The sequence below is a fragment of the Muntiacus reevesi genome, chromosome 3 (assembly GCF_963930625.1).
Source record: "Muntiacus reevesi chromosome 3, mMunRee1.1, whole genome shotgun sequence".
Taxonomy (NCBI): domain Eukaryota; kingdom Metazoa; phylum Chordata; class Mammalia; order Artiodactyla; family Cervidae; genus Muntiacus; species Muntiacus reevesi.
Genome location: NC_089251.1, coordinates 89,246,739 through 89,272,896, shown reverse-complemented (window position 1 = coordinate 89,272,896; position 26,158 = coordinate 89,246,739).

Sequence of the window (26,158 nt, the reverse complement as noted above, 5' to 3'; positions counted from 1 at the left end):
AAATTCATTACCAATTGTAATAGTTTACCTGCAAATTATTTCTGATTGTTTATGAACACAGTCATGTCATTTGTGAGTGACATCTTTATTTCTCCTTCTCTAATTTTCAAATCTTTGAATTTATTTTTATTTTCTTACCTTGACTCATCACCTAAAATTATTAAAAACGTTAAATAGAAGTAATAGCAGATATCTTTGTCTTATTCTGGATCTCAGTTGGGAAAGCTTTCAATATTTCATCATTAAGTATGATGTTTTGTGTAAGTCTTTTACTGAAACTATTTATCAGATTAAGGAAATTCTGCCCTACTCCTAGTTTCTAACAGTTTCGATTTTATTTTATCTTGACTATGTATGTTAACCTTTATAATTTTTCTACATCTATGAGATAATCACTTGATTCTTCATATACATCGTAATTAATGTAGTAAATTACATTGCTTGAGTTTAACATACAGTTAAACTAACCTTTCACCTTGAGTTCTTGGACTAAATCCATCTTGCTTTTTTATACACATCATTGGATTCACTTTTCTATAATTGGCTTATTTTTTACATCTATCTTCATAAAACAACTTGGGACGTGCTTACTCTTTTTTTCGTTCTTTGGAACAGCTTGTAAAACATTGGTGTTAACTATATTAACAAACTGAAAGATAAAAACTGTATGATTATCTCAATAGATGCAGAGAAAGCCTTTGACAAAATTCAACACTTATTTATGATAAAAACTCTCCAGAAAGCAGACATTGAAGGAACATATCTCAACATAATAAAAGCCATACATGACAAACCCACAGAATACATTATCCTTAATGGTGAAAAATTGAAAGCATTTCCTCTAAAATCAGGAAAAAGAAAAGGGTTTCCACTCTCACTGCTACTATTCAGCATAGTTTTGGAAGTCCTAGCCACATCAGTCAGAGAAGAAAAAGAAATAAAAGGAATCCAGACTGGAAAAGAAGTAAAACTCATTGTTTGCAGATGACATGATCCTCTACATAGAAAACCCTAAAGATACCACCCCAAAATTACTAGAGCTAATCAATGAATATAGTAAGGTTACAGGATTTAAAACTAATATACAGAAATACCTTGTATTCCTATACATTAACAATGAAAAAACAGAAAGATGGTAAGGAAACCATCCCATTTACCACTGCAATGAAAAGAATAAAATACTTAGGAATAAATTAACCTAATGAAAGAAAAGACCTATATATAGAAAGCTATAAGACACTGATGAAAAAAATTAAAAATGACACAAATAGATGGAGAAATATACAATGTTTTTGGATTGGAAGAATCAATATAGTGAAAATTAGTATACTACCCAAAGTAATCTATAGATTCAACATAATCCCTGTCAAACTACCAACAGTATTTTTCACAGAACTAGAACAAATAATTTTGCAATTTATATGGAAACACAAAAAGCTTCAAATAGCCAAAGACATCTTAAGAAAGAAGAATGGGCCTGGAGGAATCAACCTTCCTGACTTCAGACTATACTACAAAGCTACAGTCATCAAGACAGTATGGTACTGGCACAAAGACAGAAATACAGATCAATGGAACAAAATAGAAAATCCAGAGATAAATCTACACACCTATGAACAACTTAAGGAGGCAAAAATTGACAATGGAGACAAGACAGTCTCTTTAACAAGTGGTGCTGGGAAAACTGGCCAACCACATGTAAAAGAATGAAACTAGAACACTTTCTAACACCATACACAAAAATAAACTCAAAATGGATTAAAGATCTAAATGTAAGACCAGAAACTATAAAACTCTTAGTGGAAAACATAGGCAGGACACTCTCTGACATAAATCACAGCAGGATCCCCTATGACCCACCTCCCAGAGTAATAGAAATAAAAGCAAAAATAAACAAATGGGACCTAATTAAACTAAATTTTTTTGCACAATGAAGGAAATTAAAAACAAGGTGAAAAGACAGCCTTCAGAATGGGGGGAAATAATAGCAAATGAAAAACTGACAAAGAATTGATCTCAAAAATATATAAGCAGTGCATGCAGCCCAATACCAGAAAAACAAACAACCCAATCAAAAAGTGGGCAAAAGAACTAAACAGACATTTCTCCAAAGAAGACTAACATCTTTCTCCAAAGATGGCTAATAAACACATGAAAAATGCTCAGCATCACTCATTATCAGAGAAATGCAAATCAAAACCACAATGAGGTATCATCTCACACTGGTTAGAATGGTTATCATCAGAAAGTCTACAAACAATAAATTCTGAAGAGGGTGTGGAGAAAAGGGAACCCTCTTACATTATTGGTGGGAATTCAAACTGGTACAGCCACTATGGAGAATAGTTGAAGATTCCTTAAAAAACTGGGAATAGAGCTTCCATACAACCCAGCAATCTCACTCCTGGGTATATACCCTGAGGAAATCAAAATTGAAAGAGACACATGTACCCAAATGTTCACTGTAGCACTGTTTACAACAGCTAGGACATGGAAGCAACTTAGATGTCCATCAGCAGATGAAGGGATAAGAAAGCTGTGGTACGTATACACAATGGAATATTACTCAGCTATAAAAAGGAATGTATTTGAGTCAGTTCTAATAAGATAGATGAAACTGGAGCCTATTATACAAAGTGAAGTAAGGCAGAAAGAGAAACACAAATGCTGTATATTAATGCATATATATGGAATTTAAAAAGACAGCAATGACAATCCTATATGCAAGGCAGCAAAAGAGACACAGATGTAAAGAACAGACTTTTGGACTCTGTGGGCAAAGGTGAGGGTGGGATGATTTGAGAGAATAACATTGAAACATGTATATTACCATATGTAAAATATATGACAAGTGCAAATTTGAGGCGTGAAGCAGGTACCCAAAGTCCATGCTCTGGGACAACCCAGAGGGCTGAGGTAGGGAGGGAGGTGGGGGAGGGAAACTCAGAATGGCAAGACACATGTGTACCCATGGTTGATTCATGTCACTATATGGCAAAACCACCACAATACTGTAAAGCAATCAGCCTCCAATTAAAATAAATTAATTAATTTTTAAAAAGAGTGGAATCTTTTTTCCTGCAGCCTTCTGACTCTCCCAAACATAAACCCTACTAGTTTTCAAAGCTAGATATTATTTTCCTGGTGCAGGAACACTGGGTTGACAAACCTAATATGGGGCTTGGACCCCTTGCTTCTTGGGAGAGAGTTTTGTGGTTGTGATATGTTTCCAATTTGTGATTAGCCAACCTGGTTGGATGAGTCTTGACTAAATTGTATCTTCATCTCTCCTCTTTACCTTGCTGTTACTCCTTTATATCCTTTGTTGTGGAAACAAAGGATGGAAAATCTTTTGTGAAAAGTTGTGGAAAATTTTTTCTGCCAGTCTTCAGATTGCTCTTGTAGATAGTTACTCTGCACACAGATATAATTTTGGTGTGTCCATGAAAGGAGGCAAGTTCAGGGACTTCCTACTCCACTATTCTGCCCTTTGGTTCACATTCTTTTCAAGTATGCATGTAATGTTCACCAAGATATGCCTATTCTAAGTCATATAATACATCAAATTAACAAATGTCAAAGAATCGAGATCATATAAAGTATGTTGCCTGACAATAATGGAATGTACTAGAAATCAATATTATAAGGATAACAAGAAGATATCTGAATTCGTGGGCATTAAACATTATACTGCTAAATGATACTTGGGTCAGACAAAAAGTCTCGGGGATACTAGAAAATATTTTGAAATGAATAGAAATGAAAATATAGCATAGCAGTTTGTAGAATGCAGCTAAAGCAGTGTTAAGAGGGAAATTCATTGCATTGGATGCTTATATTACAAAAGAATAAAATCTTATATCAAAAATCTAACCTTATGAATTTAAGAAACCAAAACAATTTATAATGAAATAAACCTGATGTAAGCAGAAACAAAGACATGATAAAGAGAGGAGCAGATATCAATGAAATTTACAAAAACAACAACAAAAGCCAATTGACTCAAATCTGCTTGTTTAAAAAATCAATAAAAATATCAGCAAGATTGACAAGGGAAAAAAGATAGAAGACAAATTACTGATGTGTGATGCAAACAGTACAACACTAGACTTAGTATGCACGTATCTGATAAGGGTCTAGTTTCTGAAAAACACACCAAAAACTCCTACAACTTAATAATAAAGGGACGAGTAGCCCAATTTAAAAATGGGCAAATGATCTCTATAGACATTTCTCTAAAAAGATATACAAGTGGCCAAATAAACACATGAAAAGCTGCTAAGCATCACATCACCAGTTGTTAGGGAAACACACATCAAAACCACAGTGACATTCCACTTCACATGTACTAGGATGGTTACAATCAAAAAGTTCTATAATTACAAGTGTTGGTGAGGATTTGGTGAAATTGAAATCCTCATTGATTGCTAGTGGAAATGTAACATAGTGCAGCCACTTTGTAAAACATTTTGGCAACTCCTCAGTAAGTTAAACATGAAGTTACCATGTGACCCTCTAATTCCACTCCTAAGTATATACTCAAGAGAAATGAAAACATATATACAAAAATATTCATAGCAGCATTATTCACAATAAATCAGAGGAGTTGTTGTTTAGCTGTGTCTGACTCTTTGTGACCCCTTGGACTGTAGCTTGCCAGGCTTTTCTGTCCATGGGATTCCCTAGGCAAGAATACTGGAGTGGGTTGCCATTTCCTTCTCCAGACCAAATGACGGAACAACCCAAATGTCCACCAACTGATCCAAACTGATGAATGGAAAAACAAAATGTGGTACTATACAGTGGAATATTCAGGTATTAGAAGGAAAGAAGTACTGATACATGCTCCAACACGGAGGGACCACGAACACCAAGTTTAAAAAAGTCAGTCATCAAGTATCACATATTATAATATTTCACATGTGAGAGTCCAGAACAGCAAAATCTATAGAGATGGAAAGTAGATCTGTGGTTGCTTAGGGCTGGGAGGATGAAGATAATAACTAAAAAATAGAGATTTCATTTTGATGTTATAAAAATGTTCTAAAATTGACCGTGGTGATGGTTGTCCCTATGTGTGACAATACTAAGACCATCAAATCGGACACTCAAAATGAGTGAATTTAAGTGATAAGGAAATTATATCTCAATAAAGTTGTTAAAAATGTATGTGAAAAACAAAGGAACCAGAGAATAGTCAGAACAAATTTGAAAAAGAAGAATAAGGTTGGGGGAATCACACTTCCTAATTTTAAGGTTTAGTACAAAATTTTTAAATTTACTGAAGCTACAGTAATCAATAGTGTGAAATGAAGGAAGAGGTAGTTATAAAAATCAATGACACAATGAAGAGTTCAGAAATCACCCACCACAAATGTGGCCAGCTGCTATTCTTGTGTGTGGTAAATTATGGATAACATAAATTACCATTTAAATCATTTGAAGGGCACAGTTTATGGGCAATTAATACATCCAAAGTGTTATGCAATCATCATTATTATCTAATTCAAGACCAATTTAATCACCTCAAACAGAAATGCTGTTCCCATTAAATTTTCTTCATTACCTTCTGGCCCCAGACCCTGTCAACACTAATCCTATTTCTGTCTCTGTGGATTTGCCTATTCTGGATATTTCATATAAATGGAATCATACAATACATAGCTTTTTCTGTCTGACTTCTTTTACTTAACATAATGTTTTCAAGGTTTATCCATGTTGGAGCGTGTATCAGTACTTCACTCCTTCTTTTGACCAAATAATGTATCATTGCATGGGTATGCCACATTTTGTTTGTTCATTCATCAGTTAATGGACTTTTCCATCTTTTGGTTGTTGTGAGTAGCGCTGCTATGAACCTTAGTGCACTAATGGTGTTTGAACATCTGCTTTCAAGTCTTTTGACTATATACCTAGAAATGGAATTGCTGGGTCACATGATTATTATATGTTTAATCTATTGAGGAACTGACTGTTTTACATAGCTGTTATAACTTTGTATATCCCACCATCAGTCAATGAGCGTTCTAATTTCTGCACATCCTCACCAACAAATATGATTTTCTAGTTTTGCTTCATTTTTCTTTATGGGTACCCTAGTCTGAGACTTAAGTAGAATCTTATTGTGGTTTCAATTAGCTTTCCCATCAGACTAGTGATATTAAGCATCTTTCCATGTGTTTATAGGCCATTAATATATCTTCCTGAGAGAAATGTCTGTTCAGATGCTTAGACCATTTTAAAATTTGGTTGTCTTTTAATTATTGAGCTATGAGAGTTTTTTTAAATGTATTCTGGATACTAGATCCTTATCAGATATATAATTTATAAATACTTCCCTCCTATTCTGTGGGTTACCTTTTCACTTTCTTGATAGTGTTCTTTGATGCACAGAAGGTTTTAACTTTGTTGCAGTCCAATTTAGTTTTTGTTCTATTGGTTCTGTTACATTGTCACATCTATGAACTAAGGTTATAAAGACTTACAGTCATCTTCTTCTAAGAATTCTGTAGTTTCAAGTCTTAAATATAGAGATTTAGGTATTTTGGTCCATTTCAAGTTAGTTTTTATATAAGGGGTAAGGTTGGTTAATTGATTTTTGACAAAGGTGCAGAAGCACTTCTATGAAGAAAGGATAGTCTTTCCAATTAATGGTTTGTAAAAACTGGGTATTCAGATTCAAAACATTAATCTCAACCTATACCTGTACCTTAAGAGAGAGAAGTTCATCAATTAGCTCAAAGAGAAACTTAAGAGAAAACACCAGCATCCAAAGTTGTTTGAGGGTCAAATGGCAATCAATGGGAGAGGTTATTCTCTTCTTTTTAACATAAAACCCAGCAAAGCTTTCTTACCCCAAGGACTGGCCATTTCAATAGTGCATGGAATATGTACCTTGGCATGGGGCTCATTCTGGACAACAGCAGTGACAATTTTACTGTTTTGGGGGATGGGATAATTTCATAGTGCACCATTCAAAGTGCTGGTCCAAAGCAGTCCTCTGAAAGTAAGCCCAGGAAAGCACAAATTGGAGCTCTCATTAAGTGATAATGACAACCCAATGATATCCAAGAACTGGATGCGTTTACTAATCCAATCCATTTTCTTCAATCCTTGAAAAGCATCAAAACAGTCCAAAGTTCCTACAGTTCTTTTCTCCTGTTGCTCACCATGGGTATGCAGAGAGAAATAGGAATCCCACTGGGGAGTGTCAGTTTCTTTGAATCAAGGGAGTTGTAAAGAGGGTGTCTGGCAATGACATGTGAGTCATAAATATTTGACTATGTGCATGATGTACCTTAGTCTTCCAAGGCCTATTTCTTTGACAGCAAGAAGCCGAAGTTCTTACATTTCCTATTACTCATAAATCCCCAAAGCCAAGAGCTCCCGGCCATTCCTCAGAGCCACAGAATGAAGTTCAGTTGTAAACAGCAGTTGCTGTGATGACAAGATGTTATGGTTTATCTATTTGTTTCCCAAAGGCACACAGGTTCTAGAAAATATGAGGTGATTAAGATCTTTACATAAGCTTACCCTTGGCTCAGTTGGGAGTCTCTTTTCTTTTCACTCATCTTCAGGAGATTGACATGAAGGGAACCTGGGTTTTGGAGTCAGGTAGATACACCCTGTTTCAAACCTCAATCTAGTCAGGGTTTTAGCTGTGTGACTGTGACCAAACTTCTTAAGCTAACTGAACCTCAGTCTCCTCATGAGTAACAGTGTGGATAATAGCACCCATTTTGCAGAACTATTGAGAGGATTAAATGCAGTAATACAGGTGGAAAGATAGAGAAGGTGCTCAGAAAATGTTAATTTCTATTTGCTTTTCCTCTTTAAATGAATGATGGGAATTCTGCTCTTTGATATCTGCAATAGTTGGAAACTAGCTTTGGGATAACACTCCAAATACAGTAGCTTAAATTTAAGAGAGAAGCTTCTGTTATTTCTATTGATGAAAGCTAAAACAAATAGGGATTTATTAACAGTGTGGAGTCTTTGTGCTGGATACCTATGTTCCCCTCTGAATCCACTCTTCATCTCCTTGCTGTGCTGAGGCCCAGGAGACTGACCTGTAGGGGCCACATTGACAATTTCCTTGCCCTTGTTGCACTTGGGTTTGGCCAATAGAAAGCATCAGTAGGAGATTGAAGGGTTGTAGGAGGCTGAGACTGGGCATTTAGTTGCCCAAAATCCTTCCTGCAAGGGTGTTACAGATAGTCTCTGTCCCTTCCCTGAGCCCACCTTTTCCATATGGGAGCTCATTCCATATGGTTGCTCCATATTTCCAGGTTCCCTTACAGGTTGTCACCCTTGTCCCTTCCAGCCTAACGAAGATAATGGTCCCCTGCTGTTTCTAGCCCTAGGGTGCTATACTACCACTGTGGTTTTTCTACACAGAACCACACCTTGCATATAGTTTATTAAACCTTCTTCAAATTACCCACTTAGAGTGGGCCATCTGTTTCCTTTAAGAACCCAGATGATGCTTAATGCCCCAAACACTACAATGTCAAAAGGCACAAGAAGAATCTATTAGAACTAAAGCACAAGATTTATAAAAGCAAACTTTTTCGAGTTATTTTTAACCAATCATTATCCATCTAAACAATTTAAGGAGTAATGTAAAATTTGCATCTTATAAAAAGAATATGTACTATTTTCAAAACCCAATTTAGATCATTGAACAATATGTTCAATAAATATGGAAAGAAGATAATGTTCTTAAATCACAGAGAACTTGGAAACAAAGTTATGAAAGGTTAATAAACACATTAAAAAAATTTTAACATGGCTGGTAATCAACATATGCAAATTAAAGCATAAAATATCTTCTTTAACCTATCAAAATAACAAAGACTGAAAAAAATAGTGCTTGCAAGAGTGTGATATGACACTGTTACAGCTGGTGAGAGTATGAACTGATAAAAATTTTTTAGAAAGAAATCTGTCCTCTATGTATCAAGGGCCTTATAAATATTTATAGTCTTTCAAACCAGTAATTCCACTTCTAGAAATTTATTATAAAGAAATAATAAATAGTACAGAAGTGTTTATGGAGGTTTAGCACACATATTTATAAGAGAAAAATGGGGATAGTCTAGATAATTTACAATAGTTGATGGCTACTTTGTTATATCCATGGAAAAATAAGGGCTTCCCAGGTAACTTGATGGTAAAGGCTGCACCTGCCAATGCAGGAGATGCAGGTTCGATCCACTCCGTATTCTTGCCTAGGAAATCCTATGGACGGAGGAACCTGGCAGACTATAGTCTATGAGGTCACAAAAAGAGTCGGATACAACTCAGGAACTAAACGGAAAAATACAGAGACATTAAACTAGGGTTTTATAAAAAGTTAAATGAAACAGGACAATAATCCCCAAATAATACTAATTTATCATAGTGAGACATAAAACTGTAGAAGCAGTTTGATTCTTAAGTTTAAAATATGCATAAAAATATTAACAGTGTTCACACAAGTAGTGAATTACAGATAATTTTTACATCTCTCTCCCTTTCTCTGCATGTTCCAAATGCTCTACACTGAGTATTACTTTCATCACACTATGTAATTTTTCACTAAAAATAGTGAAAGGTGCAAGCTACCTTAAAAGTAAGTCATGTCCACAACACTATAATGTCCCAGGAGCCAAGTGACTCTGATGTACAACATACCCTTTCCACCTTCCTCACTCCACACACAGTACAGTCTTCGGAAGAAGCGTTCTTCTCACCCAGGAAAGAGATTTTGAGCTGTCTCGGTCCAGCTCATGTTGAGCACATTATTTTCCAGGGTAAGTGAGTGGTCAGGGAAAAGGAAGGGGAAGGAAGACAATGGAAGAAGGACAGGAGGATGTGGCTCAGAGAACTAGGGGGTAGCTTAAACAGCAGGGCTGGGTGTGGGCCATGTGAAGCTGTAAAGGTAATGCAGGCCAATAACAGCTGTGTTGTTTAGAGCAACTCAGGTGCGCAGTGGTCAGAGGCCTGAACAGATTCACGGGAATATATATAATACCCATGGGTGGGTCTTAGGAGTGCCTGACAGGTGGGGCTGCTGCTGCAAAGACTGGGACTTTTTATATTAAAGTTACTATTCTCTTACAACTTTTCTTTAGAAAGCAGTCTCTTTCTAAATTCTTTTTTATATGCAAACATCTTTCTTTTTCAATTAACATGTTTTCATTATTTTAGCTCTAAGAAATCCTTTAAATTTTAGTTTTAATGCCTGCTAGTTCAAATTCATCCTATGGAACAAAGATATAGCCAAAGATATATTCAGACAGAAATATGTAATCCTAAATATTTTCATTGATAACCAAGAAAAACTAAAAGTGAATAATTTAAAGCTAAACATTCAAGAAGGTAAAAAATAATAATTGTTTTAAGATTTATTAAACAGTAACAGAAAATAAGACAGTATCATATTAGCATAATGGTAGACCTGTAGATCAATGAAACAGATTAAAGAATTTAGCCAAAGACCCATACGTATTTGACCAACTGAGTTGCAACAAAGAGGACAAGCTACCTCACACCATACTAAAACATCCCTCAAAATGGATCAGAAATCTAAAATATAAAAGCCAAAGTGATAAATCCTTTCAAAGAAATCATAGAAGACTTTTGGGTAAGCAAAAAGCATGAATGAACCATAGGAGGAAAAAATTGAAAATTTAATCATCAAAATGAAAAACTACTGCTTTTAAAAAATACCATTAAGAAAATGAAAACAAAAGCCACAGACCAGGGAAAAAATATTTGCAATACACATATCTGACAAAGTACTTATGTCAAGAATAAACAAAGAACTCTTAGGCTCTAATTGTTAGAAGGAAAACAACCTAATAAAAACTTAAAAAATATAATATTTTTCTTTTGTTCCTTATCTGGTTCCCAAATATTTGAACAGAGTACTTTATAGTACATTCCCAATACTAGACAAATATATTATTTTTAACATTAATGACTGAGAAGGAATACTGCTAGCAAAAAAACCCAAATAATCAGACCACTTATTTACCACCAATGGGGTGTAAAGTGGTACAAGTTTCCTGAAAGATAGTTTTGGTTTTTAGAGATTTTTCTAAGAAGTTATATTTCTAGAATTTGTTGTAAGCTAAGGGTCATGTGCAAAAGATTTAGCTACAGAAAAATTATAAGAAGTTAGATGTTGCCTAAATGGCCCAGGAGAGAATGTTAAATAAATGATGATACATACAGACAATAGAATTATATGTCAAAAAAAATATTGTCATAGAAATATAAGCATTGACCTGAAAAGATGTTTACATTAAAGGCAAGCTATAAAAGAATAGGTAAAATAAGAATAAATTTTTGCAAAAAATATAATTTTTTAAAAGTAATGTGAAATTTATTCACAATTTGTATGGAAATACAAAAAACCTCAAATAGCCAAAGCAATCTTGAGAAAGAAGAATGGAACCAGAAGAATCAACCTGCCTGACTTCAGGCTCTACTACAAAGCCACAGTCATCAAGACAGTATGGTACTGGCACAAAGACAGAAATATAGATCAATAGAACAAAATAGAAAGCCCAGAGATAAATCCACATATCTATGGACACCTTATCTTTGACAAAGGAGGCAAGAATATACAATGGAAAAAAGATAGCCTCTTTAACAAGTGGTGCTGGGAAAACTGGTCAACCACTTGTAAAAGAATGAAACTAGAACACTTTCTAACACCATACACAAAAATAAACTCAAAATGGATTACAGATCTAAATGTAAGACCAGAAACTATAAAACTCCTAGAGGAGAACATAGGCAAAACACTCTCCGACATAAATCACAGCAAGATCCTCTATGACCCACCTCCCAGAATATTGGACATAAAAGCAAAAATAAACAAATGGGACCTAATGAAACTTAAAAGCTTTGGCACAGCAAAGGAAACTATAAGCAAGATGAAAAGACAGCCCTCAGAATGGGGGAAAATAATAGCAAATGAAGCAACAGACAAAAGATTAATCTCAAAATTATACAAGCAACTCCTGCAGCTCAATTCCACAAAAATAAATGACCCAATCAAAAAATGGGCCAAAGGTCTAAACAGACATTTCTCCAAAGAAGACATACAGATGGCTAACAAACACATGAAAAGATGCTCAGCATCACTCATTATCAGAGAAATGCAAATCAAAACCTCAATGAGATACCATTACAAGCCAGTCAGAATGGCTGCTATCCAAAAGTCTACAAGCAATAAATGCTGGAGAGGGTGTGGAGAAAAGGGAACCCTCTTACACTGTTGGTGGGAAAGCAAACTAGTACAGCCACTATGGAGAACAGTGTGGAGATTCCTTAAAAAACTGGAAATAGAACTGCCATATGACCCAGAAATCCCCCTCCTGGGCATACACACTGAGGAAACCAGATCTGAAAGAGACACGTGCACCCCAATGTTCATTGCAGCACTGTTTATAATAGCCAGGACATGGAAGCAACCTAGATGCCCATCAGCAGACGAATGGATAAGGAAGCTGTGGTACATATACACCATGGAATATTACTCAGCCATTAAAAAGAATACATTTGAATCTGTTCTAATGAGATGGATGAAACTGGAGCCCATTATACAGAGTGAAGTAAGCCAGAAAGAAAACACCAATACAGTATACTAATGCATATATATGGAATTTAGAAAGATGGTAATGATAACCCTATATGCAAGACAGAAAAAGAGACACAGATGTATAGAACAGACTTTTGGACTCTATGGGAGAAGGCGAGGGTGGGATGATCTGGGAGAACAGCATCAAAACAGATATATTATCAAGTGTGAAACAGATCACCAGTCTAGGTTGGATGCATGAGACAAGTGCTTGGGGCTGGTGCACTGGGATGACCCAGAGGGATGGGATGGGGAGGGAGGTGGAAGAGGGGTTCAGGTTGGGGAATACATGTAAATCCATGGCTGATTAATGTCAATGTATGGCAAAAACCACTACAATATTGTAAAGTAATTAGCCTCCAACTAATAAAAATAATTGGGAAAAAATAAAATAAAAGTAATGTGAAATTTAATAGTATCACTGCTGGCAACTGTGATAACAGTTTTTTATTTTTATTTTTTATTTTGCACCTCAATGTTTTCTCTGTTTTCCTTGTCTATTAAGCTAGTAACTCTATCAAAGAATGAGCCATATTTCTATGGGCCTTAAGGATGACCATTATTTCCTAGAGAACCTAGTCTAGATCTCTCTACCAGCTCCTCCCCTCAGTTCACCTAGCTCATCTGACCAATCATGGTTCCCTTTCTACGCTTTCCTGTCCTTGAGGAAAGAATGCTTTCTGGCTCTTCTGTAGGCAGAGAGTCTGGATTTAGCGTGATCTCAATTTCAAGACACAACTTGGCAACTGAACAACAACAACAATTTCAAGTGGTGCTAATTATCTCTTCTCTCTCCTCTTTTATCCTGCTCTGGGTTTTCCTGGTAACTCAGATGGTAAAGAATCCACCTGCAGTGCAGGAGACCTGGGTTCAATCCCTGGGTTGTCCCTGGGTTGGGAAGATCCCCTGGAGAAGGGAACGGCTATCCACTCCAATATTCTTGCCTGGAGAATCTTGTGAATGGAGGAGCCTGATGGGCTGCAGTCCATGGGGTCGAAAATAATTGGACACAACTGAGAGACTAAGGTCACCTAACCTTTTCCTAATTTTCCCTCCCTCATGTGTCATTCTTTGCAGACATCTTCTGTGGTTCCCCAGACTCTCCACCTATAAATCACATGGTTTGTTCCCTGAGCCTTCCCTCCTTCATTCCTCTCATGTTGCTTATCCTGGATGCTCAGGCTTTCTGGTCTGTGTTCAAAGCTTTTTTTGAGAGTATCAGAGGAGCTCTTGATTTTTTCTCCCCAGCATTGCTCACCCCCATCCTTACTTCTAAATTTCCTGTGATGTCATAGTCATGCAATGTCATGTATACCATAGTGTTTTGGTTAGGTAATGAAATGTGATGCAAGTTGGTCAATCAAAGCCTCTTTCTGAGAACGCCCTTTTCCTTCGTGGGCGAAAGCTATAACGAGGAGTCTGGAGGCCAGGTAGCCCATCCTGTGTGAAAATCAGGCTGAGAGAATCCAGTTCACACACAGAGAAAAGAGACACATGAAAGAAACAGTCCGGATGGTATTTGGTCCCTCAACCCAGTTCTCCCTGAAAGCCAGTTCCATTCCCAGCCTCACTATGAATTGATTACATGAATTTCCCCTTTAACACTTTGAATCAGTTTGAAATGAATTTCTGACACTATCAACCCGGTGCTCTAATATAACTATTCCAGAGCTCTCAGAGTCCCCATGATTTAACATTACAATAGTCCTTTGCATACCTACCTCTGGAAACTGTCTTATCAGCCTTCATATTCTCAGTACCCATCCCTCTGCGGGTACAGAAGTTCTGGACTCAGAATAGAGACCAGGATTCTACCACTGTCAGATAGAGAGAGCTAGCAAAAGCTGTGTGAACTTGATGATAGCCTTGAATGTATGTGGGTCTCTATCCCCTCATCAATAAAAGGAAGAATTGAATTCAATGAAGCCCAAAATTTTTTCCAGCTCTAACATTTTTAAATTTTATGATCCCAAATTCTATCTCTCTAGGCTGAACTAGTCAAAGCTCTGGTCCAAAACCTTCCTAGCTAGTGTTCACAGTTTTACCTCCCAACATTATTCCAGGCTCAAAAACTCTGAAACCAGTCATCATTTGTCCCCAACAACATGGTATTTTTTGTTTCTGCCAATGTGAAGTGATCACCAATTAATACTATTTCTTCCTTTAAAAATTCTTGTAGTCATCCTGTATTGGGTTCTTTGTGCTATGTGTTGAGATCAATCTAGGTCTATCTATTTCAGTCTCTCATATATAACTACATTGGTATTTGTGTCTGTATTTATGTCTACATCCACATCTACATGTATATCATCTGTATCCCCAATCTCTGCCTTAAGTTTCAGGATCATATCTTCAAATATGTATTGAAATGTCTTCCTGGCTATCTCTCAGATGTCTCAAACTCATTATCCTCTCCTCAGATATCTACTTCTTCTTCTGTGTTACATGTCTTGTATGGAATTGTCACCATGCACTAGATTTCCCAAGCTATAACCTTAGACATAACCTTAACTCCCCCTCTAATCCCATCGGTTTTATGTCAGAAATGGCTCTCAAACTTTTTGCTACTCTCTTGAACCTACACCCCCTCAAATTATGCCTCAGACTTTCGTTATCTCTCACTGAAAAACTGCAACAGCCTCTTAACAAAACCCCTGCCAAAGTTCTCATCGTATCCTATTCTCCACATTGATGTCAGAGAGTACTTTTCAGGACACTAAATCCTCAAGGTTCATCTACTGCTTTCAAGCAACTTTCAAGGCTCACCCTTTTCCTATAGGATTAAATCTAAATGTCTTAACATAGCCTGAAATGACAAAATGATAAGAATAGGGTGTTCTAAGATGGGTAGGAGGTGTTCAGAAATTATTTCAAATGGCCAGACTCCCAAAGGAATTCTTTCATGAACAGAGATAAAATAAGACTTAAACAAAGATGGAGACCAGTGCAGCCAAGAAAAACCAGATTTCAGGAAGGACTCAGGCTTGAAGAAAAGTGCAAAACACTACCTTAACTATTGATCTTCAGTGGAAGGACCAGGCTTTTATCTGATTTTTTCCCTCCTATAATGAGGATACTCAAGGTTTAAGACTGCTCTACAGGGCCAGAGGCATGGTCTTCTTTCTCTCCTGAATTCAGCGTGATTTAACTTTCTCTCCTGAATTCAGCGTGATTTAACTTTCTCTCCTGAATTCAGGTGATTTAATTTTCACAGAAATGGCAAGTTGGGTAGATCTGGTAATGCTCCTACTGCTGGGTGGGCCTCCTGGATCACTGCTGATCTGGGTTCTAGGGCCAACATCCTCTTTATTGCACACCATCCTCTTCTCCCTGGACAGAAGTGCTCAGAATTGCCCTTTCTCACATGGCAACAGCTCCAGGATCTGAGACGGGGCTCACCTGGAGAGGAGCAGGTCCCAGGGTAGCCAAGGGACCCCTGGCTCTGCCCTGCGCTGGGGTCTGGGACAAAGTCCCCACTGGAAACAAAGGGCTCCTTGGCCTGATTTTGTCTTCTTTGTGCTTATTTTCCCTTTGGGAGAGTCTGGGGAAGGCATATTGTTGAAAAGCAAATTAGGGAAGCCATACCTAGGCCACTTATGTCCCCATGTGCTTATCAGTATGTCATTCTGATACAACTCAAAACTCTCATGATTACTTTGTGTCAGACAATGCAAGAGGAATAAGGAAGGGATAGGAACATGTTTTCTGGCAGATGGTATCTGGGAACAGATGACAAAGAGAAGACAGGTCAGTCAACTCCTACTGAAAGGAAAAAATTGGCTTTCTCTGCCCAAGACAGAGATCTTCATTCTTGGAAGTGTAGAACAAATGTGGTCAGAAAGGAATGTGGATGTAAAAATAGAAGCAGGTGGTAAGAGGGCAATTTATTGCTTTTGAAAAATATTTAATGGTAAAGTTTTTTTTAACTTTAAAAAGCAGTTTGAAATTGAAATGTAGAAAGAAGGAAAGTCACCACTAGCCCCACCAGCCAGAAATGAACTTTATTAACAATTATTGTCAAATTCCTCCCATACTCCACTTATTTTAACTGTACGTACATTTTTATTCTTTTTATTTTTCAAATTGCAGTCTTAATAGACACAAGATTTTGTATTCTGCTTTTTTACTGGAATATTACAGAATAGTCATATTTATGCTCCATTGCTCAGCATATACTCATCCAACACCTACAATGCCCAGGTATGGGCCCGTCACAGTGAGGCCTCTTCCCTCATGGCATTAACAGTCACGTGAAGCATTGAGGCATAAGGACATGAAGGCTGCAGGTGTCCATGTGAGCCAACGGCCAGGGAGGGAACACAGGCTCTGGGGGCGCCTGTACAAGGGGCGCAGATGTCTGTGGGACGAGTGTCACAGAAGCTTCTTGGAGGAGGCGGTGGCTAAGCTGAGTCCTGCAGGGTGAGTAAGACTTGGCCAGGAAAAGAAGGTGAAGGAAAAAAAGAGTGTCCGGGGGTCTGGGAGAGAGTGAGAGCATGAGCAAGTGGAGGAAGTTTGCTGTATGGAGCATATGGAGCGCCAGGGTGTGAGCACAGATGGGGGCGGTCTTCATAAGAGGGAGGAGCAAGAGGGGGGCCCAGTGTGGGGGAGGGGCACGACAGTCCCTGCCAGCCTTGCCCAGGAGTCTGCTCATTGCCTGGAAGGCAATGGGGAGCAGGAAGGGCTTTAAGAAAGGGAGGGACAGGTTAGGGCTGTGTTGTGGAAAGATTGCCTAGGCTGTGCTGTAACTGGCACACTGGGGTGGGGTGAGAATAGTCAGGGAGAAGGCCCAGGACCCCCGGCAGTACTCCGGTGAAAGCCGGTGCATTTCTGACCTGTCTCCTCCCCTTCAGCTCCCCACCATGTGTAAAAGAAGCAGCCTTCCACAGGCTTCTCCACGGACTTTCCTTGGGGCCTTCTCCTGGCTGGGCACTCCTGATTCAGGGAACTGTTTGGTGACGTTCTTCTGATCTTCCAACTCCCCCTTTAGGACTGCTGCCCGCTAGATTTCCCCACACCATTGTAGTGTCTTATTCCTATAGCATACCCCCATTTCTTAATGCTCACAGCGCCTCTGCTTCCTGATTCATCCTCACCAATGCAGCCCCCAGTCACACTGTTGACTCTTATCCTGCATGGACTGGTCTTCTCTCCCCATATCAGCGTGTCTCTGCCACACTGTAAAGCCCCCAAGTGCAGGGGCTTGACCTGTTTTGTTCCTGACAGCAGTTCTGTTTGAGTGATGAGTGCATGAATGAGTGAGTGTGTAAGCTCAGGAGAGAGCTCTGGGCTGTGGATGAAGGTTCTAGTCACTTAGGCCATGGAAGTGAATGAGATCACGCTATGGAGAGTGTGTAGTGAAAAGGGAAAAAGAGGAGGGTCAAATCCAGAATTCTGAAAAGGGCCCGTGATGGAGACACAGCCAGAGGTAAGAGCCAAATCAGGGGTGCTGCGCTAGAAAGATAGGGGTAGGAGCAAAGTTAGCTGGAGAGGTTGGGGCCATATGCTGCTGAAATCAGATTTAGCAGCAAGAAAGCCTTTGACTGTTCAGAGAGAGAAGTTTCAGTAAAGTGGTGGGGACAGAAGCCACACTACTATGGACTAAGGAGAAAGTAAAGTCACAGAAGGAAAGCCAGCAAGAGTGTGTACTTCCAGGAAGTCAGCTGTAAAAGGGAGAAAGCAGGGAGGGTGGCAGCTGGCACCACGTCGTTTTAACATGGCAGATGCTTTAACATCATAAATGCTGATGGGAGGGGCAAATATTGTGCTGTGCTTAGTTGCTCAGTCGTGTCTGATTCTTTGTGACCTCCCGGACTCTAGCCCGCCAGGCTCCTCTGTCCATGGGGATTCTCCAGGCAAGAATACTGAAGTGGGTTGCCATGCCCTCCTGCAGGGGATCTTCCCAACCCAGGGATCCAACCCAGGTCTCCAGCAATGCAGGTGGATTCTTTACCATCTGAGCCATCAGGGAAACCCAACAGAGCAGAGATTAAATCAAGCAGGGGGGCTGGGGTGCTAATTGCAAGAGGGATGGCTCCGAGGAGGCAGAGAGGACACCTGTGTGACTCTCAGTGGGGATGGAGCCCTGAGGGAGCAGAGGCTTGGGCCAGACAGCTCTCCCACGTTAATGAGCAGAAGACCAAGGTCGTGATAGGCTGGGTGCAGGGAGCCCTGTGTGTCTGGGGACAGAAGCTCTGGGGAATTAACATTCCTCTGCTTCCCCTCCCGGGGAGGCGGGAGCCAAGGCCATCTGCTCCGAGAGCTGGGCAGCGGTGGGATGAATGTTTTTGGCTCCTGTCCCACTAGTGCACTGAATTCTTCCTAAGGAGGGCACCTCCTGAGGCCAGAATGTCACTGGTCCCTCAACTAGACCTTGAAAGTGTTAATTCCTATTCAGAGTCTTTGGCCAAGAGCAGTTTCCCCATTTTTGGGAAAAGACCATTTCTGAAGCTCTTCTGAGCCTCTTCCCATGCTTCCTCAGGGGATAGCCAAGGGCCTGGCCCGCCCTCCCACGGAGGGCAGTCCCCAGAAAAGCCGTTCTCACAGGTGGGCCCTGCTGTGAGGAGACCCCTTGTGAGACGACTCTGGCTCTCCAAACTGGGGCCAATAAAAGAATTTGCCAAGAGGGTCTTTGAAGTAATGACCTCCCTAGTTAGTGCCTTGAAACATATTTTTACTTCTTGAGGAGAGATTATGAGCTGGGGGGCCCAAGAGCCGTGGGAGGGTGAAAGACCCCTGAGGGTGACAGAGGTTGGCTCCTGTCCAGCGGCCCCACCGGGCGAGCCGCGGCTGCCGCTCCTAGAGGGCCCTGCGGCCCAGGGAAGCCAGCTTCACAGAAGTCGACGTGTCTAAGCCCCAGCTCCTGTGCGAAGCGAGGTCTGTCTGGATGAGATCTGTTTATTCTCCACAAGGCCAGCCCGGCGGGGCTCCATGTGGGGCCCAGGCCGGCTGAAGCTGTGTGGAGCAGCCCCTTTCCCTGTATCCCATGAGGATCAGCAAGGTGTGGGCAAGTGAGGGGTGAGGGCAGGAGTATGGAGGTGATCTGGGGAGATGGACCCAGAGGGAGGCTGACCCTCATGGCAGTAAGGATCTTTAGCATGATTTTAAAAATTGTCTCATTTTCCCATTCATTCAGTCCCCAAATCTTTACTGAGCACCTATATATGGCTCGCTCTTTGCAGAGTAAAATAGGTCTGGTCCTGGCCCCACAGAGCTTACATTCTGTGGGACAGACGCACCATAAACAGACAGGTGTGCCAGTATGCAAGGAGGAACCCTGAAAGAGCTACAGAGAGGGACAGCTGTGGATCATGAGAGCCTATAACAGGGATCCTGAAGTGTGGAGAGTGCAGTGGCTGGGGCTCTGGGGAGCTGGGACCTGACGCCTAGGTGACTTTCACCAAGGCTGTGTAGGATTCGAAGCTGAGGGAACAGCACGTGGAAAGGTCCTCAGGAGCCAGAAGTGGGCTGTTCCAGGAAGCAGAGGGCCACCAGGGAGGCAGGACACAGAGATGGAGAGGGGTGGAGAAGGAGGAGATGGGGGAGGCTGGCAGGGGCAGCCTCACAGGGCCAACCACACAGGGCCTTGTGTGTGGCAGTAAAAAGTTGGGGTTTTATTCTGGGTGCAAATAGGAAGCTCTTGGCTGCCATGCCGTGAATGGCAGAGGATTGTGTGTAGAGGCCTCCTCCTGGCAATGATAAGGTGACCCGTCTTGTCAGGAAGTGGAAACAGAAGTCCGCCCCACCACTCCCAGCCTCCCTTTCCACTTGGTTTCTCTCCACCCAGGAATGCCTTCCAGGGAACAGCTGGAAACAGAAGGACACCGGGTTTCCCCCTGCTCTGGGCTCTCAGGCTCCCCTGCAGGATCACAGCATTGTCTGCAGGCAGATGCCAGGTGCGGTGAAGGGCTGTCCTCCTGTGGGTTTAGGGATGTACAGACTGACGTGGGAGGCAGGCGAGAGCGTTCAGCTCCCACACGGTATTCGAGGGGCCAGAAATGCTTCACCCAGAGGCCTCAAGTGCCTCCCACCTGTGTCTTTGGTGAATCTTTACTGTGAGCAAAATGCTGTAGGAGGAAAAAATGCAGACAAGATGTGTGTGTGTGTGTGTGTGTGTGTGTGTGTGTGTGAGAGACAGAGAGAGAGAGAGAGAAAAGAGGCTCAGAAATGTAATGCTATTTCTTTGGAGAGTCTCGAAGTCCTCTCAGCAAACAGACCCACATCAATATGTTCTGGAATGCAGGATGGATTGGCAGGGTGGAGAGACAGGAGGCAGGGCCAGCAGTGCTAAGGCTGCTGTGGTCTAGGAGGGAAACAGGTGTGATTATGGTGGAGGCAGGGAGGTTTGGGAGGAGTAGAGGCTGGGGCACTGCTGGCAGAGGCCCCAGTGAAACTTGTTGAGAGTTAAGCGGTGTGTATGTGTGTGTGTGCTGGTGCTTGTGTGAATCTTAAAGGATCCCAAGGCCCAGGACACTCTTAGATGATTGTGGAGTTTGGTCCCGGTATGGGTGAGAGGTGTGGATCACTTTGACCAGGCCCAGGTGCTAATAGATTCCTCTCAAGGAACCAAGTGGAGAATTGGAAAGTTAAGCCTGGAACTCAAAAGGGAGGCACTCTGGGGTTAACTAGCTTCCGGTATGAATTCATCACCAATTAACTTATTATCCTACAAGCAAAATGCCTCCTCTGTGAATTCCCACACTTCCTAGTCAAGCCCTGCCACCCCAGTTACTGAATTTTGACTTGTCATTCCTAAGCTCAACCCCACCCTTGACTATCAGTAAGAACAACATTAGTTCATCCTTCATTCTCTACACATCTACCTCCTCTTCCAGCTCTGGGTGGAAACATACAGGGAAACTCATCTCTCAAATCCCATCTGATTTATCTCTTGAGCTTTCCTAAGGCTCCCTTGCAACCTCAGGGAAAATCGCATGGCCCAGTCCTTTAAGTTCTCACCCACATTTTTGTTCACATGTTTGGCCCATCATGGTGCTTCTGCTGGGATGTGTGCCCTTCTCCTGGCTTATCTCAGCTTCCCCAGGTGGGCAGCCGATAATTCTTGTAGGTTGAAAACCACAAGGCTATGTGAGCCCTGCCCATTTTCCAAGGCCCATCCCTAGTTTCACCTCCTCCAGGGGCTCTCCCATGATTATGCTTTAGCCAGCTCCCCCTGCAAGACCAAGAGGGTGCCCAACTCTGGATCACATGGATTGCTTGGGTTGCATATGGCATTTGCCCAGCAAGCTAGAACTTGGTCTTGTTCGGCCTGATTTTGCTGCTCCCCATTTATTTTGTGCAGATGGGCTGTGCTAGTTTGACTAGCCTGGAAGGCTGGGCTTTAGGGGAGCAAAACCTTCACCCTTGAAATCTCAGTAGCTTCACATAATGCAAGTTTATTTCTTGCTGATGCTCAGTGTCTCCTGTGGGCTGCTGGGAGGTTCTGATCCCTTTTCACTTGAGGACCTGGGCTGATAGTGACTGAAATCTTGAAGCTTCACCACCTGGGGTGGTGTTTTCTAGTAGAACTTTCTGCGAGGATGAAGTTGTCCTGGATGTGCTGTGTGATGCCATCTCTGCACCTTGGTTTGCCACATGTAACTATCAAGAACTTGAAATGGGGCTAGTGTGACTAAGACACAGAATTTGAAATTCCATTTAATTATAAGTAATTTAAATTGTCACACATGGCTACCACATTTGGCAGTGCAGAGCTGTTCTATGAGGTCTCTGTGTTTACCTTCAGGAGGAGAGAGTATGTGGAGGATTGTGCCTGCCTGTCTGTGCTCAGCCAAGGAGTCATCATTGGTCAGAACTGGACACCAGGCCCAACCTAAGTGCAAGGCTTCTAGAAAAGGTTCGGGACCCCATGAATTTTCAGAGAGCAAAAAATAGTTTCGCCACAGAACTCTTCTAAGTGCAGTCAAAACTTTCCGAGGCTAAGATGCTTGCAACTTTGCAGGGAGTGAAGATTGAGATACTCTGGGTGGAGAGGAAGGGTGGGGGTGGAATGAGATAGTGCAGAGGGATTGTACCTTAGAGATGCACAGGCAGGCCCAGAGAGGGCAAGGAGTACACACAGCCTGGCTGGAGTCTCGAAGTGCTGGCTCAGGGAAGAGGGAAGGGGAAGGTGGATGCTCCATATGCCCTTGGGGAACAACAGCCCTGGCTGGGACACGTCTAGTCTTCCATTCTGCATCCCTGGGAAGGGAAGAGTTCAGAGCTGCCAAAGGTCTGCTCTTGAAGCCCTTGGATGGAAAGGGCCCCACAGGGCTTCAGTTTTCAAATGGCCTTGGCTCTCTCCTCCTGAGGTGAGTCACCGAGCTGCCTGCCGAGAGATGAACAGATGAATGGCAGAGCAAGAGCCCAGCATGAGGTCATCTGGGCCACACTTCCCGCCTGACCCTGGCCATGGGGCCAAGTTCAGGGGGTTTCCAAGGCCAGCAAGGAAGGGGGTCATGCCCTGACTATTGTAGTGCTCCAGCCACTGCAAAGTGGGTGGAGGTGGGTGGGATATGTGCTATTAGAGTCAGGGTCTAAGAGCTGTGGAGTGGATCTCAGCTGAGGCGGGGAACTGAGACCCAGAGAGAGGCCCCAGTACGCACTGGGGGTTGCAGTAGAAGGCCCTTTGCACCCCACATGCAGAACCTCTGAGGCAGTCTTGCCCAGATTTCATCCTCACCAACTCCAGGTTGGTGCTTGCTCCAGCTGTTTCTATTTTTCCTAGGGACCCACATAACTCAGGCTCTGTCCGCTTCTGATTTAAATCTTTGCTGCTGTTGGAAACCATTTCTTTCCCTCTCACCCCCCCAGGACAGACGGCAAAGCTCCAGATGGCAGAGAAAAACCCATGTGAGCAAAGGAACTGGAGCCAGGGAAGGTAGCCTCTGGTTCCCCTGACCAGGCGGACACAAATCTGTATTTAAAAAAAAAAAGAACCACAGCTGGAGAAATTCTTCACTTCACAATCTACTCTTCATTTTACAGCAGACTTTACCATAGGAGTGCATTAAAGCAAGGAGTTCCTGGTGTATTTCATATGGAATTTGATTCACAAACCGTCTAATTTCATCAGCAAAATGCTATTAACAATTACCATCTGTAAGACACCAGAGTTTTTTTAAAATGTGGCATCTCATTAAAGCCAGGCCTGTCTGTGGGTTCTTCAAGCTTCAGGGAACCCCAAATCAATTTGGGCTATGCCAGCCTCCAATCTGCCCAAATTGGGAGAATATAACCCCCATTTCATAAAGCAAAAACTGATGTTGGAGTAAAGAATTCGAGCCAAGACCAGGCTCCACTGTGCAGGGAAGGGTGTGCTGGGGATCTGGTCCAGGCAAAACTTCTCCTTGCCTGAATCCTCTCCTCTAGTCCCATGAGTCCTGTGGGCTAGGGCTCCCATTGTGTCAGAGGCCAGTGTGCATTCCAGAAACAAACTCTCTTGCCCTCTTTCTAAACGCTGCTCAGAAAGCCCAAACCACAGTTCAATCTGACCTGCCCTCTGCTGGTATCTGTGGCAGATGGTATTTTTCAGAGACTTCCAAATATCTCTGATCCACCTGTCCTACTCGATGACCATGCCACACCCCCATGGACTGTGGAATCTAATTCCCCTTCCTTTGTTTCTTATTTCCTCCCCTGCCCTTGATTGCTGAACAATAGAGCACAGTGAAAGTGATGCTTCTGAGGCTGGGTCAGAGAAGGTGATGCAACTTCTGCCTATTTCCTGTAACTTAGGGGCTCGTGGAAGAAATCCAGACACCTTGAGGCCAGCCGCCACTCTAGGAGGAAGCCAAGCCACGTGGCGAGGCCACATGCAGGTGCTCTGGCCAATGGTCATGGCCCAAGTGCCAGACGTGTGACTGAGGAGCCATCAGTTGAGTCTAGTCCCCAGGCGTAGAGCCACTCCCAGCCTTGGGATCTGCCCAGATGAACCCCAGACAGCGCAGAGCAGAGATTAGCCATCCCCACCAGGCCTTTCCAATTCCCAGCCCACAGAGTCTGTGAGCATAACAAATGGTTGTCTGAAGCTACAAAGTTATGGGGTCATTTGCTCCACGCCCACAATAACCACACGATACCTCGTTCTCTTCCATAGCACAGGGTGCAATGGTAATTAATGACCCCACTATCAGACGATTTCTTAACTGTCTTTCCCATTTGACTCTGAGTTCCAGGAAGACAAGGGATACTGTCAGGCACATCACTGCACTCCTCGGGAGTCAGCCAGGGAGACGCTCAGTGAATGCTTAATAGATGACTGATCTTAACACTGTCCCCGGATTGACCCCTAAACTTGACCTCAGAATGACTCTGGCCTTGAATTCAGACTGACTTTAACCTTGGCTGCGGACCAACCCCTAATTCTGGCATCAAAGACCTAACCCTGGCCACAGCCTTAGCACAGCCTCTTGCTCTGGTGCCTGCTCACTAAGCCCAGCTTCAGACTGACCCTTAAACTTGACCTCAGAATGACCCTTGGCCTCGCCATAGCCCAGATGAACTGGCCCCAGCCTGCCTCCCCTGGCTTGCCTCTCCCCTTGTACCCCATCCCCCCATGCTCCTGCCTCATGAGCCTTCTTTCAGTCGCTTCAAGGAATAAAGCTCCTCCAGGAGTCAGAACCCCAGCAAATACTTGCCCCTGCCAGGAACACTTTCCCTGCAAACTCTGCTCTTTCTTTCAATCTTTCCTTCAGGATCAGCTCATTTCAGTTAGACCCCTGTACCTAGAATTAAGTAGACTCCATGTGGCCCAATGGCCAGGGGTAGAGATGTGTGTGGTATTTGTTCCATCTATTAAATATTTATACATGAAAAAATAAAAAATAATGAGACCCCTTTATAAATGCTGTTAGCATTTTCACACTTTATAACTATATATGTGTTTGCTATTTGCTTGATGTCCCTCTTCCTAGAGGGACCCCCTTCCATGAGTATAGGAACCACATCTGCTTTGCTTGCCACTCCATACCCAGCACAGGCTCTGGCACCTACACCGGGGCTCCTGATTAACTATGGGATGACCGAAGGAACTAACGACTGGTTTACATCTTCCAGGAGGCCATCTCTGTGACCCCTTCTAGCTCTGGTTGAGATCCTGGTCTTCCCTGTTTCCCTTTCCTGGGCCCCACAGACAACCCAGTGGGAGCGCTCAACCAGGAACTGGGTGATTTTCATGCCCTCCCATCTCTCCCACCAGTGTGTGGCCTCCTCCAGTCCTGAACCCGGCCTCTCCCCTCAGCAGCTCCAGCACACACAGGCCCGGGCAGCTCAATAAATGCTGATTGAACTGTTGAACTAAACCAATTCCTTCTCTCCAGCCTCCTTTCTAGCCTCAGCTCTCGACTGGTTCATGTAAGGGGCCATCAGCAGCAGCGCTTCAAACAGAAGGAACAAACGAAGCAGCTGAGAAATCGGCAGGAGGAGACAGGCGGGGACATTCATCTCCTCCTGCCCTCTGTCCTCCTCACCATCCCCTCGAGAGTTGCAGGCAGTCAAAAGTTCAGGCTCCACATTTTCTGGAAGAGG